Source organism: Thamnophis sirtalis, unplaced genomic scaffold (assembly GCF_051295495.1).
Source record: "Thamnophis sirtalis isolate CommonGarterSnake01/CBP01778 unplaced genomic scaffold, rThaSir2_p1.2 scaffold_8, whole genome shotgun sequence".
NCBI classification, from domain to species: domain Eukaryota; kingdom Metazoa; phylum Chordata; class Lepidosauria; order Squamata; family Natricidae; genus Thamnophis; species Thamnophis sirtalis.
This window is the reverse complement of record NW_028261388.1, coordinates 15,844,819-15,860,565: the sequence shown is the minus strand read 5'-3', so window position 1 is coordinate 15,860,565 and position 15,747 is coordinate 15,844,819.

Genomic DNA, 15,747 nt, shown 5'->3' with positions numbered 1-15,747 from the left:
CACCCACAGCTTCTGGAGGCAAGGCATTCCACTGATTACTTGTTCTCACTGACCGGAAATTTCTCCTTAATTTCTCCTTAATTGTAAGTTAGATCTCTCTTCCAAAAGTTCTTCCATTCGGTACCTTTTGTCCTGTCTTCAGAAGCTTTGGAAAGTAGACCAACCTCTCTTCTCTATGACAACCTTTCAGATATTGAAAGACTCTTATGTCACTCCTAGTCTTTCTCTTTTTTAGACTAGAGCAGGGGCATCAAACTGATGGCCCGTGGGCCGGATGCATCCCGTGCAGATCAGAGGTGGGTTCCTACCGGTTCGGACTGGCTCGGCTGAGTAGATAGTAACTCGACCTACCACGCCCCCGAACTGGTTCTCTCCGCATCGCCATAGGTGCCACCATCTTGTTTTTTGTTTATGCGCATGCACAGAAGTATTTTAGTTTGGTTGGTTTGGTTTGGTTTATTGGATTTATATGCCGCCCTTCTCCCAAGGACTCAGGGCAGCGTACAACATTAAAAAAAACACATATTACAAAAGTTTTAAAAAAATAGAATATCCCATTTAGGATTAACAATAACATTTTTTTAAAAAAATTGAATTAAAATTAACAATGATCAATAATTTATTTTGTTTTGTTCAGGCCAGGCTGGCTTGCTGGAAAAGCCAACTTTTTGGGGCGCGTTAGAAGGACCAGAGGTCAGGGATTATACGAAGCTCCGGGGGCAGCTCATTCCAGAGGGAAGGCACTCCCACAGAGAAGGCTTTCCCCCTGGGGGTCGCTAGCCGACACTGTCTGGCCAACGGCACCCTGAGGAGGCCAACTCTTGGGATCGTACTGGACGGTAGGAGGCTACCGGTGGCAGTAGGTGGTCTCGCAGGTATCCTGGGCCTAAGCCATGGAGCGCTTTAAAGGTCATAATTAGTACTAATTAGTACTAAGTACATTTAGTGCTAAGCATGCACACATAGCATGCATCAAACATGTGCGCAGTGCATCCCTGAGCGAACTGGCAGTAGCAGCAGCTGGAACCCACCCCTGGTGCAGACCATGCCCACCCTGGCTCCACAAAGGCAAAAAAAAACACCACAATATGTCACGTGATGTCACATGACACAATCGAGTTTGACATCAGTGGAATAGAGACATACCCAGTTCCTGCAACCATTCATCATAGGTTTTAGCCTTCATACCCTTAATCATCTTTGCTGTTCTCTGCACTTTCTATATTCTCAACATCATGGTGACTGAAACTTGATGCAGCATTCTAAGTGTGCTCTAACTAGTTCAATTCAACTTGATTATTCTACAAATAAAGTACATTTTGGAGTGCTATTTATGGTGAGAAAAAGAAATTTAGTGGAAGCACCTATAACATGATGTGAAGCTTTTTGAAACTTTTCTGCTACATCCATACAGGAATATATTCATGTTTACTTTACAGATAAGTAGAGATTGGTTAGATATTAGAAAATTCTTGAGAGGAACAATTCCACAATGCAGTCATTTGGATGGCTCACTGCATCAAGCCATTATTTCATCTAAATTGTGTTTGTGTGACATCACAACAGAACTATGAAAGGCAGAGTTTTCATTGTGACAAACACCCAATACTAAATATCTGGATTGGGAATCCTTTCCATGCTTTAGTTATTCAAGCAAAGGGAGTCAAATAACAGTGGGGAATTGCTGGGTTTCTTGGATTAAGTTGAAATTAATTATTTACACTATAGTTGTAGAATTGTATTATCTTTCACTAACAAATATGTTATGGTAATTATATTATTGTTGCAATACTAAATGAGGAAAGCTAGCTAGCTAGCTGGATGGTTGGATGGATGGATGGATGGATGGATGGATGGATGGATGGATGGATGGATGGATGGATGGATAGATAGATAGATAGATAGATAGATAGATAGATAGATAGATAGATAGATAGATAGATAGATGGGTAGGTGGGTAGGTGGGTAGGTGGGTAGGTGGGTAGGTGGGTAGGTGGGTAGGTGGGTAGGTGGGTAGGTGGGTAGGTGGGTAGGTGGGTAGGTGGGTAGGTGGGTAGGTGGATAGGTGGATAGATGGATAGATGGATAGGTGGATAGATGGATAGATGGATAGATGGATAGATGGATAGATGGATGGATGGATGAAAAATAGATGTGTAAAGAAGGCTAGTCAAAATTTGGTGAAAAAATAGCTTAACCATTAAACTTACATTCTGTCTTTTTTACTGATCATGAAAAGTGAGAAACACCTCCAGTTACTTTACAATAGCTATATTCGTACAACATTTAAATGAGGTTAGGACAAGATGCCAAATTTGATCAGTATTAACCAGAGATAGGTTTTATATGGTATGACACATTATGAGAGTTCATTTGATTAATTTACAGTTTAATATGTCTTCCAGCCCCAGAAAATGGATTGAAGTATGGAATGAGATCATTGGTTCATATATCTTGTCTGTCTACACTAGCTCTTGGTTGCAGGCTATCTTAACTGGGTACTTTTGATGCACCATTAAACTCTATCACTGAAGCTATGGCCTTCTCTAATACTTAAACACTGATCAAGATCAAGAAGCAATCAAGATCAAGGGAGGTACTAATATCACTCTATAAAGCCCTAGTAAGACCACAGCTAGAGTACTGCATCCAGTTTTGGTCATCACACTATTAAAAAGAGGTTGAGACTCTAGAAAAAATACAGAGAAGAGCAACCAGGATGATTAGGGGACTGGAGACTAAAACATATGAAGAACGATTACAGGAACTGGGCATGGCTAGTCTAGTGAAGAGAAAGACCAGGGGACACATGATAACAGTGTTCCAATATTTGAGGGGCTGCCACAGAGAGGAAGGGGTCAACCTATTTTCCAAAGCACCTGAAGGCCAGACAAGGAATAATGGACCAAGGAGAGATTCAACTTAGAAATAAAGAGAATTTTTCTGACAGTGAGAATAATCAACCAATGGAACAGCTTGCCTTCAGAAGTTTTGAGAACTTTATCACTGGAGGTTTTCAAGAAGAAACTGGTCTGCCATCTGTCAAAAATGGTGCAGGATCTGCTTGAGCGGGGGAGGGGGTGAACTAGATGATCTATAAAGTCCCTTCCAACTCTGTTAACCTGTATCCATTTAAAATAACCAGCAAGATCCAGACCTATGAAGAAAGCATCAACATGAATATTTAGGACCTCAAGTTTATATCACGTTCATAGACTAGTTCCTCTATGCAATTACTAGTCTGATGCATGTAATCTTCAGTCATTCTATTTTCTCAAATGTCTCAGAAATAGTCATTTCTCCAGTCCAGTTCAATATGTTTGTTTATAAGCCATTACTAAGAAAGGGGAACTTCCCTTGCATCACTGCTCTTACATTATTCACACACAGTGAAGCTTCGCAGGACGTGCTGAAGCTTATTGGAAATAGGCAGCCATTCCTTCAACAGCAAAGAAAGGGCTTCAAACATACTGTACATATCCGAGTCTTCTCTAGATAGAACTGTGGGAGAAGGTTAGGTTTAGGTTTAGGTTTATTGGGATTTATATGCCGCCCTTTTCCCTGAGGGGACTCAGGGCGGCTTACAACCACAGGGGAGGGGAAGTGCAAGGTCAAAACAAACACTTTGTGAACAAAAGAAAAATAATAAAACACAGCTTTCATTCAGCAATCAAACACTCGGGCGGGTAATTGGAAGCCTATCCCCAGGCCTGCTGGGAGAGCCAGATCTTGAGGGCTGCGCGGAAGGTCTGGGTCGTGGTGAGGGTGCGGATCTCCATGGGGAGCTCGTTCCATAGGGTCGGGGCAGCAACAGAAAAGGCTCTCCTCCGTGTGGTCGCCAGTCGACATTGACTGGCAGATGGAATTCGGAGGAGGCCCAGTCTGTGCGATCTGATTGGTCGATTTAGGGAGGTAATCGGCAGAAGGCGGTCTCTCAAGTACCTAGATCCACTACCATGGAGTGCTTTAAAGATGGTCATCATTATCCTGAAGCGCACCCGGAGACCAACAGGCAGCCAGTGCAGCTCGCGGAGGACAGGTGTAACGTGGGCGAACCGAGGTGCGCCCACTATCACTCGCGCGGCTGCATTTTGGACTAGCTGTAGTCGCCGGATGCACTTCAGGGGCAACCCCATGTAGAGCCCATTGCAGTATTCCAGTCTAGAGATCACAAGGGCTCGAGTGACTGTTGTGAGGGCCCCCCGATCTAGGTAGGGCCGCAACTGGCGGACCAGGCGAACCTGGGCAAATGCCCCCCTGGTCACAGCTGACAGCTGGTGGTCAAAAGTCAGCTGTGGATCCAGGAGGACTCCTAAGTTGCGGACCCTATCTGAGGGGTATAAAATTTGACCCCCCAGCCTAAGCGTTGGTGTATTAGCCAAATTATTGGGGGGGAAACACAACAGCCACTCGGTCTTATCCGGGTTGAGCACCAGTTTGTTAGCACTCATCCAGTCCTTAACGGCCTCCAGACCCCGGTTCATCACGTCCACCGCTTCATTGAGTTGGCACGGGGCGGACAGATACAATTGTGTATCGTCCGCATATTGATGGTATTTTATCCCGTGCCTCCGAATGATCTCGCCCAGCGGTTTCATGTATATGTTAAATAGTAGGGGGGATAGGACCGAACCCTGAGGTACTCCACATGTTAGGGGCCTCAGGGACGATCTCTGCCCCCCCACTAACACCGACTGCGACCTGTCCGAGAGGTAAGAGGAGAACCACCGCAAAACAGTGCCTCCCACTCCCACCTCCCGCAGTCGTCGCAGAAGGATACCATGGTCGATGGTATCGAAAGCCGCTGAGAGGTCAAGGAGAACCAGGATGGACGCATAGCCTCCATCTCTGGCCCTCCAGAGATCATCGGTCAATGCGACCAAAGCGGTTTCTGTGCTGTAACCAGGTCTGAAGCCGGACTGGAAGGGGTCAAGATAGCTAGCTTCCTCCAAGGCCCGTCGAAGCTGAAAGGCCACCACTTTCTCAACAACCTTCCCGATAAAGGGAAGGTTGGAGACAGGACGAAAGTTGTTTAAGATGGCTGGATCTAACGATGGTTTCTTTAGGAGGGGTCTCACCACCGCCGTTTTGAGTACGGCGGGGAAGTGCCCCTCCCGAAGAGAGGCGGTGACAACCGCCTGGATCCAGCCATGTGTCACCTCCCTGCTGTTAGCCACCAGCCAGGAGGGACACGGGTCCAGAATACAAGTGGAGGCACTTACAGCTCGGATGGCCTTGTCCACATCCCCAGAGGCAACTTCCTGGAACTCAACCCAGAACTGATGTGGCAAATGATCCTCCTGTGTCTCAGCTGGATCTACTGCGGTGGAGTCCAAGTCCGATCGCAACCGAGCTACTTTGTCCGCCAAGAATTGAGCATAATCCTCAGCCCTACCCTGCAAGGGGTCTCCCGCATCCCTCCTATTAAGGAGGGAGCGGGTTATCCTGAACAGGGCGGATGGGCGTGACTCGGCGGACGCAACCAAGGAAGAAATATATGATCTTTTTGCAGTTCTTAATGCTCGGACATAGTCCTTGGTGCAGGTAGTTAAGAGTGCTCGGTTTACCTCGGACCTATCGGACCTCCACTGGTGCTCTAGGCATCTCCTCCGGCGTTTCTTCTCCCGGAGTTCCTCGGTAAACCAGGGAGCTCTCCGGGATCCACTGACCCGGAGGGGCCGTAGTGGCGCAATCCGGTCGAGAGACTCCGACGCCGCCGAGTACCAGGCGGCAGCCAGAGTCTCCGCCGAACTGTGGGCGAGGGTATCAGGAATAACCCCAAGCTCCGTCTGGAACCTCAAAGGGTCCATAAGTCGCCTGGGGCGGAACCACCTGGTCGGTTCCTCCTCCCTACGGTGGGGGTTTGGCCTCCGGAAGTCAAGCCTCAGTAGGCAATGGTCTGACCACGACAGGGGTATGATCTCATTACCCCTCAGACCAAGATCACACATCCACTGCTCCGAGAGGAATACGAGGTCGAGCATGTGACCCGCTGCATGGGTTGGGCCCCGAATTACTTGGGTCAAGCCCATGGCCGTCATGGAGGCCATGAACTCCTGCGCCCCATCAGAGCGTTCACCGAGCGATGGCAAGTTGAAATCCCCCAGAACTATAAGCCTGGGGAACTCAACTGCCAGCTCGGCTACTGACTCGAGGAGCGAGGGGAGGGATGCTGCAACGCAGTTGGGAGGCAGGTACGTTAGCAGCAAACCCACTTGACCCTTGAGGTCCAACTTTATCAGCAGAGACTCACACCCGACAAGCTCCGGAGCAGGGACCCTACGAGGTAACAGAGACTCCCGGATTACAATAGCCACACCGCCACCCCTTCCCTGGGCTCTCGGCTGATGAAGCACCTGAAATCCCTCTGGGCACATCTCTACAAGGGGGACTCCTCCTTCTGTGCCCAGCCAGGTTTCAGTAATACATGCCAGGTCTGCCCTCTCGTCAACAATTAAGTCCCGGACGAGGGGAGCTTTGTGAACAACAGACCTGGCATTTAGCGACAACAGCCTGAGACCAGGGTCCTGACTACTCGCGCCATCTGGTCTTGGAGTGGGACTCCTAGGGCCGGAAGGAGGGATCTCTGCAATGTAGCGAACCCTCCTTCCCCGGTAATGGCCAGCCCTAAGGTCCCCAAATGTTTTCTGGAAACCGCAGGACAGTTAGGGTATTTGGCTACCAGGAGGAATTGGCAGCCAGATTACAGGTGTATCATGTGAACAACAGAAGAGCCTTCTAGTACAGGGGTGACATTTTTCTATGCTTGGGAGTGTGTGATAGATTAACTTTGATCTGTCAAAGCAGATCAGGTTGTAGAAGAAAGGAGAGAAAAAGTAAAATGTCCAGGAGTGGGCTTCAAAAATTTCAGCAACAGGTTCTCTGCCCGGTTGCTGGGTGGGCGTGACCATGGAGGCGTGGCCTAGTCAGCCTCCAGCACCATAGCAGGGGTGGTTGTGTTTTCGCCTTCCCCAGACTTTGGAGGCTTTCCTTGCATCTCTGGGAGGGTGAAAATGGCTTCTCCCAGGCTCTGGAGACCAGTGGTGGAATTCATTTTTTACTACCGGTTCTGTGGGCGTGGCTTGGTGGGCATGGCAGGGGAAGGATACTGCAAAATCTCCATTCCCACTCCACTTTGGGCCAGCCAGAGGTGCTATTTGCCGGTTCTCTAAATTACTCAAAATTTCCACTACTGGTTCTCCAGAACCTGTCAGAACCTGCTGAATTTCACTCATACTGGAGGCCCTCCGGAGCTTCCGGGAGGCCAGTTTTTCCCCCTCCTCAAGCCTCTATGCAGGCCCTGCACTTACCTTGCATCCAAAATGGGCCACGTAGAGACTCCTGGGAGGGGAGGGGTGGGAGGGGAGGGGCAGAGAAGGGTGGGAGGGACCAGCCGTCGGTGGGATTTGGAGGTTCTGCAAACTGCCCATAACATTAGCTACGAGTACTCCCAGACCTGGACAAACCTGTAGCAGCCCTCCTCTGAAAATGACTTAAGAAACTGGTCTGCTCAGGAACCTCCCATGTCTAATCTAATCCCGTACATGGTCACTGTAGCAGATTTCACTGAATTGGAATCAATTAAGGAATGAACTACAGACTAATTCACTAACTGTGGAGTGTCCCGAGGTCAGTTTTCTTATCGTGGTTCATATATTAATCTGTTGATCGGTACAAGACTGTTTTGTGTCATAACTATTTTGTGAATGTACACAACGCAATTTATCATCTCAATCTCAATTGCTACATTTTCCTTCTCCCGGCCTTCTCCTTTAACTCTTTATTCCCATCTGCCCAGTCATCTGTGTATATATTCTTCCCATAGGATAACATTCTAGTCATCTGATGAAATGCGCAATTATTCTACAAATTCTTGTATTCTAATTACTGTGTTCATTTTTATGATGCCACAAAACAGTGATGATTTTTCCTGCAACAGACGAACATTGAGAGATTTTTTCTAGCCATTCCGGGTGTATAGTGCAAATCTGGAAGAAACATTAAGGAAAAATAATGTGAAATCCTTCATTTATATATTAGTAAGATTTTGTTCACTAGTGCATGCACTGAATAAAGAAAGATTTTCCTATTTTATACAGCAATGTTTTCAACATCCGGCTGAATAGCTAAAATATATTTACTAAAAACATAGCCATGTTCTGCTGCTAATTTTTAGTTATAAGAAATTGACAGCTTAAAGACGGTCATAAATAGGCTTTTAAACCTTTGTTATAGGATTATGTATTTCTGTTCTCATCATCTCTATGTTTCCTATTCAGACATTGTTTTCCACAGCAGTGCTCCATGCAGTACAGATTAATTAAAGAAGCATTATAAATATTTTAATCTTGTCACACAGATAGGAACTTTGTCAGTTGTCTTGCTGCTAATTTGGAGTTTTCTCACCGTTACTTAAAATGCTGAGAAAATGAAAATAAAATTAAAAAGTAACCTTCATAGCTCTTTTGTTACATGTTGCCTAATCCCTCTCCCCCCAAAAATATTAAGTGCTATAATACAATTTAAGCAGGTAGCTCGCCATTGGCTCTGATACAAAAAGTTAGGCTTCCATAAAGAGTTTGGCTTAGGACCATGATAGTGACCTTATGGCACCTGTGGCACAGGTGGCACACAGAGGCCTCTCTGTGGGCACATGAATTGTCATGGCACACCTATGGGGTTGCACACGTATTGCATTATGGGTGTGTGTGCGCTTTTGGCACTCAGTGCCAAAAAGATTAGCCATCACTGGCTTAGAAGTATGGGGAAAAACATGTACGGGAAAAGCAATTCCCATGCAATGAAAACAAGGCTATAAATAATGGAAAGTCGGGTTTTGAGTCAGAAAGGCAAAAGAGGAGATGTCCAAATACAGATATACAGATTTTCATTTATTTGTAAAACGTCAGTCAATGAGGGGGGAGATTTATCCAGAAACAGAGGGTAATTAAGGTTGTCATGAGATGCTAGCTCATTATCTGATATTTCAACACAGCATCTCTACTTCCCTTTGTCCCAAAACATCCTGTTTTGTCTTCTGTACCCAAAAGAAATGTTAGTTTGCTGCTAATGGACTCATATAAATCAGAATGCTGGCAGGAATGACTAATAGATTTTGATTGTTATTACAAAAGTTTAGAGGAAATTGACTTAGTGGTCCAGCTGTGTGAATCTCTTGAACTTCATAGATGGTTCAATTTTTCTTTCAGCCTGAAGAATTTCTTGGTATTATACACTATTCATTATCTTACCAGCTAATGTAGAGTATAGAATAACAGAGTTGGAAGGGACCTAGCAGGTCTTCTAATCCAACCCCCTGCTTAGGCAGGAAACCCTACACCACTTCAGACAAATGACTATCCAACATCTTCTTAAAAACTTACAGTGTTGGAGCATCCACAATTTCTGGAGGCAAGTTGTTCCACTGATTAATTGTTCTAACTGACAGGAAATTTCTCCTTAGTTCTAAGTTGCTTCTCTCCTTGATTAGTTTCCACCCATTGCTTCTTATTCTACCCTCAGGTGCTTTGGAAAATACCTTGACTGCCTCTTCTTTGTGGCAACCCCTGAGATATTGGAACACTCCTCTCATGTCTCCCCTAGTCCTTTTTTTCATTAAACTAAACATACCCAGTTCCTGCAACTGTTCTTCACATGTTTTAGCCTCCAGTCCCCTAATCATCTTTGTTGCTCTTCTCTGCACTCTTTCCAGAGTCTCCACATCTTTTTTACATCGTGGTGACCAAAACTGAATGCAGTATTCAAGTATGGCCTTACTAAGGCATTGTAAAGTGGTATTAACACTTCACGTGATCTTGATTCTATCCCTCTGTTTATGCAGCCTAGAACTGTGTTGGCTTTTTTGACAGCTGCTGCACACTGCTGGCTCAAATGTAAATGGTTGTCCACCAGGACTCCAAGATCCCTCTCACAGTTACTACTCTTGAGCAAGGTACCACCTATACTGTACCTGTGCATTTTGTTTTTCTCGCCTAAATGTAGAATCTTAGCTTGCTTAGGGTCTCACTAATGAAGGAAGAATCAGAAACCAACAATTCCCAACAAAAGAAAATTAACACTAGCCATGAAAAAGCAAGAACTTCCATATAGAATAAGCTTGCTAATGGTTTACTGTGATCTTCCACATGCAAATCCACATGAATCATTCTAATACCAGGAGGAAATAGATTTACCATACTTTGATGTAAAGGAAACAGAAGTCCCTTTCAGGAAGGGCCTAAAAATAATTACTTAAGTCACAGCCACAAAGGTTAATGGGTTCAATTGCAGCAGCGAAGGGTGTGCTATTGGCAGACCCAAAAGGACAAGTTGAAATAGATCATCCTGGAGAAGATCAATCTATGTGATCACTAAGAGTCAATATCAACTTGATGACACCTATGAATCATAATGAATTTATTTTTTAATAAAGAAAATGTGAATGTTTCGAATTGTTTAATATCTAACGTTTAGTCCCAGTGCTGCCATTTCCACACTAAGTGACATTTTAGTTGGGGGGGGAAACAAGCTCTCTTGAGTATATGGCACATCTGAGCTGCAAATGATAACTTTAGATGATCATCAAATGGCAACCAAAGACTTTGGCTGGCCTATGTAATGCTGTTGTAATCTAATGGTCATCCAGATCATCACTGCAGCCCAGGTAGGGCACTCTAGAGCAGGGGTGTCAAACTTGCTGCCCGTGGACTGGATGTGTCACATGCTGGCCGCGCCCACCTCTGGTATAGCGAAAGGGAGGACAGTTGTGATACGTCATGTGATGACAACGTGACAATGTGAGTTTGACACCCCTGCCCTAGAGAAAGAAGGCATTCTAAAAGTTATGTGGAAAGAAAAAAAAACATTTTGCTAATAATAGAAGTTTCATACGATTTTTAATAACAGTTTTCTGATAATCTCTCAGGATTTGCATAGTTATAGTCCAACTGAGACTGCATTTGGCTTTTGAACTACATCAGGGATGGATTCCAGCTTTTGTTACTGCTGGTTCGCTTAGGGATCTGCTTCAGGGGCATGCATGCCCAGTAGTAAAAAAACCGCCAAGATGGTGGCATCTATGGCACTGCAGATAGAATCGGTTCAGGGGCATGGCCGGCCAAGTTACTACCAACTCAGCCGAACTGGTCCGAAGTGATAGGAACCCACCTCTGATACATGTGATGCAGGGCAAAGTAATCTAAGAAAATCTGGGTAATGCCACAAAAAATGTGATTAATCGAATACCAGGTTACATACCATGTTAGACTTTGTATTAATCAGTAGCTTTAATTACACCCTGAAGAAAACTGGGAGCTAGTGCAGCACATACAATGAGGATGTAATTTATAAAAATCTATGGACACCCAACGCTGCATGTTCCACTGCATTCTGGACCAGTTGTACCTTCTGGGTAGTCTTCAAGAGCAACCCCTTGTTAGTCCAAACAGAAGTAACCAAGGCATGAGTGACTGTGGGGCCTCCCAATCCATGAAAGATGCAATTGCTTAAGAAAACAAAGGTTCCCCTAGTTACACTTGCCACCTGCTCCTTGAACAGTAGCTTTAAATCCAGGAGGTCCCCAAATTGCACACCAGCTGCTAATTATTAATGCAGAAATAAATCATACAATAATACAATAGCGGAGTTGGAAGGGACCTTGGAGATCTTTTAGTCCAACCCCCTGCCTAGACAGGAAACCCTACACCACTTCAGAAAAATGGTTATCCAACATCTTCTTAAAAACTTACAGTGTTGGAGCATTCACAACTTCTGGAGGCAAGTTGATCCACTGATTAATTGTTCTAACTGTCAGGAAATTTCTCCTCAGCGCTAAGTTGCTTCTCCTTGATTAGTTTCCACCCATTGCTTCTTGTTCTACACTCAGGTGCCTTGGAGAATAGTTTGACTCCCTCTTCTTTGTGGAAACCCCTGAGATATTGGAAAACTGCTATCATGTCTCCCCTAGTCCTTCTTCTCATTAAATTAGACAGTCCCAGTTCCTGCAACCGTTCTTCATATGTTTTAGCCTCCAGTCCCCTAATCATCTTTGTTGCTCTTCTCTGCACTCTTTCTAGAGTCTCCACATCTTTTCTACATCGTGGCGACCAAAACTGAATGTAGTATTCCAAGTGTGGCCTTACCAAAGCATTATAGAGTGGTATTAACACCTCACGTGATCTTGATTCTATCCCTCTGTTTATGCAGCCTAGAACTGTGTTGGCTTTTTTGACAGCTGCTGCACACTGCTGGCTCAAATTTAAATGGTTGTCCACTAGGACTCCAAGATCCCTCTCACAGTTACTACTATTGGGCAAGGTATCACCTATACTGTACCTGTGCATTTCGTTTTTCTTGCCTAAATGTAGAACCTTACTCTTTTCACCATTGAATTTCATTTTATTAGATAGCGCCCAATGTTCAATGACCACATTGATGACCACATTGTTTCCACGTTTCTTATGCAATCAAGTTTTTAGAATCTGTTCTAGATTTTTCTCAGATAAGTGATGTAAGACTGTCTGGCTATATTCCTCAGTTTCCCCTTCTTCTTTTTTTCTCATGTGAAGATAACATTTATTCTTCCTGTCATTGTGTCATCTGTCACATTGCCTATTCTCCAGAAGATATTATGTAACAATTCGGCAATGATACTTTAGGATGTAACCATTTGGCCCTGGACATTTCAATTAAATAACTGACCAAGTTTCTGTCCATCCTAAATTTCTGTCCTGCTCCTTCAGCTTTCTTTCCAGTATATGTTTCTTTCTTGCCACATCTTCTTGTTAGAAAAAAAAACTGGATCAAATTAGGATTCCCATAGTTTTGTCCTTCCCTTGTAACATACCAGTATTTCTATCTACGTTGGCTACTTCATATATTCAATTATTTCCTTTCTTCTATTTTTGAAAATACCTAAAAGGGTCTGAGGGACGCAGTGGTTCAGTGGCTAAGACCCTGAGCTTGTCGATCAGAAAGGTGCATTTCATTTTTCTTGCCTAAATGTAGAACCTTGCTCTTTTCACCATTGAATTTCATTTTATTAGATAGTGCCCAATGTTCAAGATCCTTCTGTATCTTAAGCCTATCTTCTGGAGTGTTGGCTATTCCTGCCAACTTGGTGTCATCTGCAAATTTGATGAGTTCCCCATTTATTTCCTCATCCGAATCATTGATGAAGATGTTGAAGCGTACTGGGCCTAAAACAGAGCCTTGGAGTACTCTACTGCATACTTCCCTCCATGTAGATGCAGTTCCATTGAGGACTACACGTTGAGTGCGGTTGGTCAGCCAGTTACGAATCCATCTGGTGGTGATGCTGTCTAACCCACATTCTTCTACTTTATCTAGTAGTAGGTTATGGTCTACCTTGTCAAATGCCTTACTGAAGTCCAAGTAAACTATATTGATGGCATTCTTCTGGTCCACTAATCATGCCTGACAAGTGCAGGAAATCAGGAAACCCAGGCAGTTCAAATGAATATATAGGTTTATTGCAAGTTTAAGCTCTCTACAAGAATCTGATCTATTACCGGTCAAAGCAAATTGGCAGTAGATAAAATGAAATTCAAGGTGGGCTAGAATGAAATCTCTTGTGGGCATGAAGGGATTCGAAGCTGATGGTGTGCTTGACTCCTTCCTCGGGCTCAGCCTGGTCATCTCCTACAATGCCTTAATTTACACTTGTTTGGTCTATTTTAATGTGCTTTATGTAGATCAGCCTTGAGATCTGAATAAACTCTCTCGATTCTGAGTAAACTACAAAAGTTTGATGTAGAACAATTAATGGAAAATAAAGAACTAAAGCCGTGGGGTACTCTCTGAGCTTGGCTATTTTCTTGCAGACATTTCCTTACCATACTGAGTAACACTCTCAATGGACTGCAAATGTCTGCAAGAAAACAATCAACCTCAGAGAGCACCAAGGACCCCATTGTGCATCCCTGAGCTACAAATATTCTCTTCTCTCAGATCTGAAGCTGTTGAGAGAATTTGTCAGGCAAATTACTCCGACAAAGCTTCACTTATAGGTTGAGTACTTTGACAAAATCATCATCATCCCAGAGTCACTGAGAGTCAGGTGGCATATAAATTGAAATCATCATCATCATCATCATCATCATCATCATCATCATCATCGCAATAGCACTTAGACATATACCCCTTCATAGTGCTTTTACAGGCCTCTCTAAGAGGTTTAAAGAGTCAGCCTATTGCCCCCAACCATCTGGGTCCTCATTTTACCCACCTTGGAAGGATGGAAGGATGAGTCAACCTTGAGCCGGTGAGATTTGAACTGCCAAACTGCAGCTAGCAGTCAGATGAAGTAGCCTACAGTACTGCACTCTAACCACTGCGCCACCTTGTCTCTAATCTAATAATCTAATCATACTCCTCCTCCTCATCATCATCATCTTCTTGTTTCTATTTTCACATAACTGTCAGCATTCCAAGTAATGCACCCATAGAAAGTAGAACTCTGAGGCAGGTAGATTCCTCAAAGAACAATTTATTGGATACATCATATTGGCACAAGTGGTGAAAACCGACTCTGAAAATTCCTGCGGCGTTCACCTAATTAAAAAAGTGAAAGTTCTCCTTTCCACCAAGTCATCAGTCCCATTGTCCAATAGAGGGGCTGGCCAGTTGCTTGGTGATTCCATTCCTCCTCCCGCCAGCACCTGTTGGAATGTCCTTGGTTCCTACAGGAAAACTTTTTGTTTTGACCAGAAACCCCAGCTATCTATTTCCCTTCCCCTCCCTGTCTCATCTTCTGTCTTGTGGCAACCCTAAAGCCTCAAAGATAGCCTCAACCAGATCCACTTCAGGATTGACAATAACTGAATGGAGAGAAAATTGCATGACTTGCCTATTTCTAAAAGTTCTCATAGTTGGACTATGTAGTTCTTCCATTTTCTTTACTTGCAAATGTTCTATCTTTTTCACTTTGATGGTCTGCAGTCTCTCTGGCTTCCCATGTTTCAGCTAAATACCAAGCAACTTTTCCACAGTGGCTTTTTCAGTAAAGAAAAAATGAACCACTACCAAGAAAACAGAAGAGGGGGGGGGGGAAAGCCCAACAGTGCCACCTTGCAGAAATACAATTCAAAAGCACCAACTGAGTTACTAGTTGAAAAACAAAAGCATTCCAACAATGAGGTGCCAAAAGAAGGAAGGAAATTAGAAGACAGATTTCAACACATTACATAAAAACATTTCCTTAATAGTGAATTTGCCTTGTTTCCTGGAGTACTAGATTTATAAAAACAGCAACAACAAAGAATCACAATATGTTACTCATTAACATTCATTACTTCAAAGAAATGGTTTTCATGCCCAACATATTTCAGAACATAATGTTATCCAAAATAAGATTCTTCACTTTCTTAATATTAATATTAAGATTCTTAATGTCAGGCTTTTGACATTAGGGGAGGGGGAAGCAGGGTCAGATAATTAAGCACGAATTAAGTGAGGTCAGAGTTGGCTTGCTGTCAGGATTCCAACCATTGCCCTAATTAAATCATGAGTCTCAAGCCAAGCTTCAAAAGAAATCCAGTTATTTATTAGGAGCTTCATGTCGGCACTAACCAAGTGAGCCAACTCTGACCTCACTTAATTCATGCCTTGGCTATAACCTTGTTTCCCCTTGCCCCCCAAGGTGTGTCATCTGTCACATTCCCCATCAAAGCAATTTCACGGGTTGTAGAAGTCCCTCCCTCCAGCTACTGTGGGACTCCTTGGGAGATG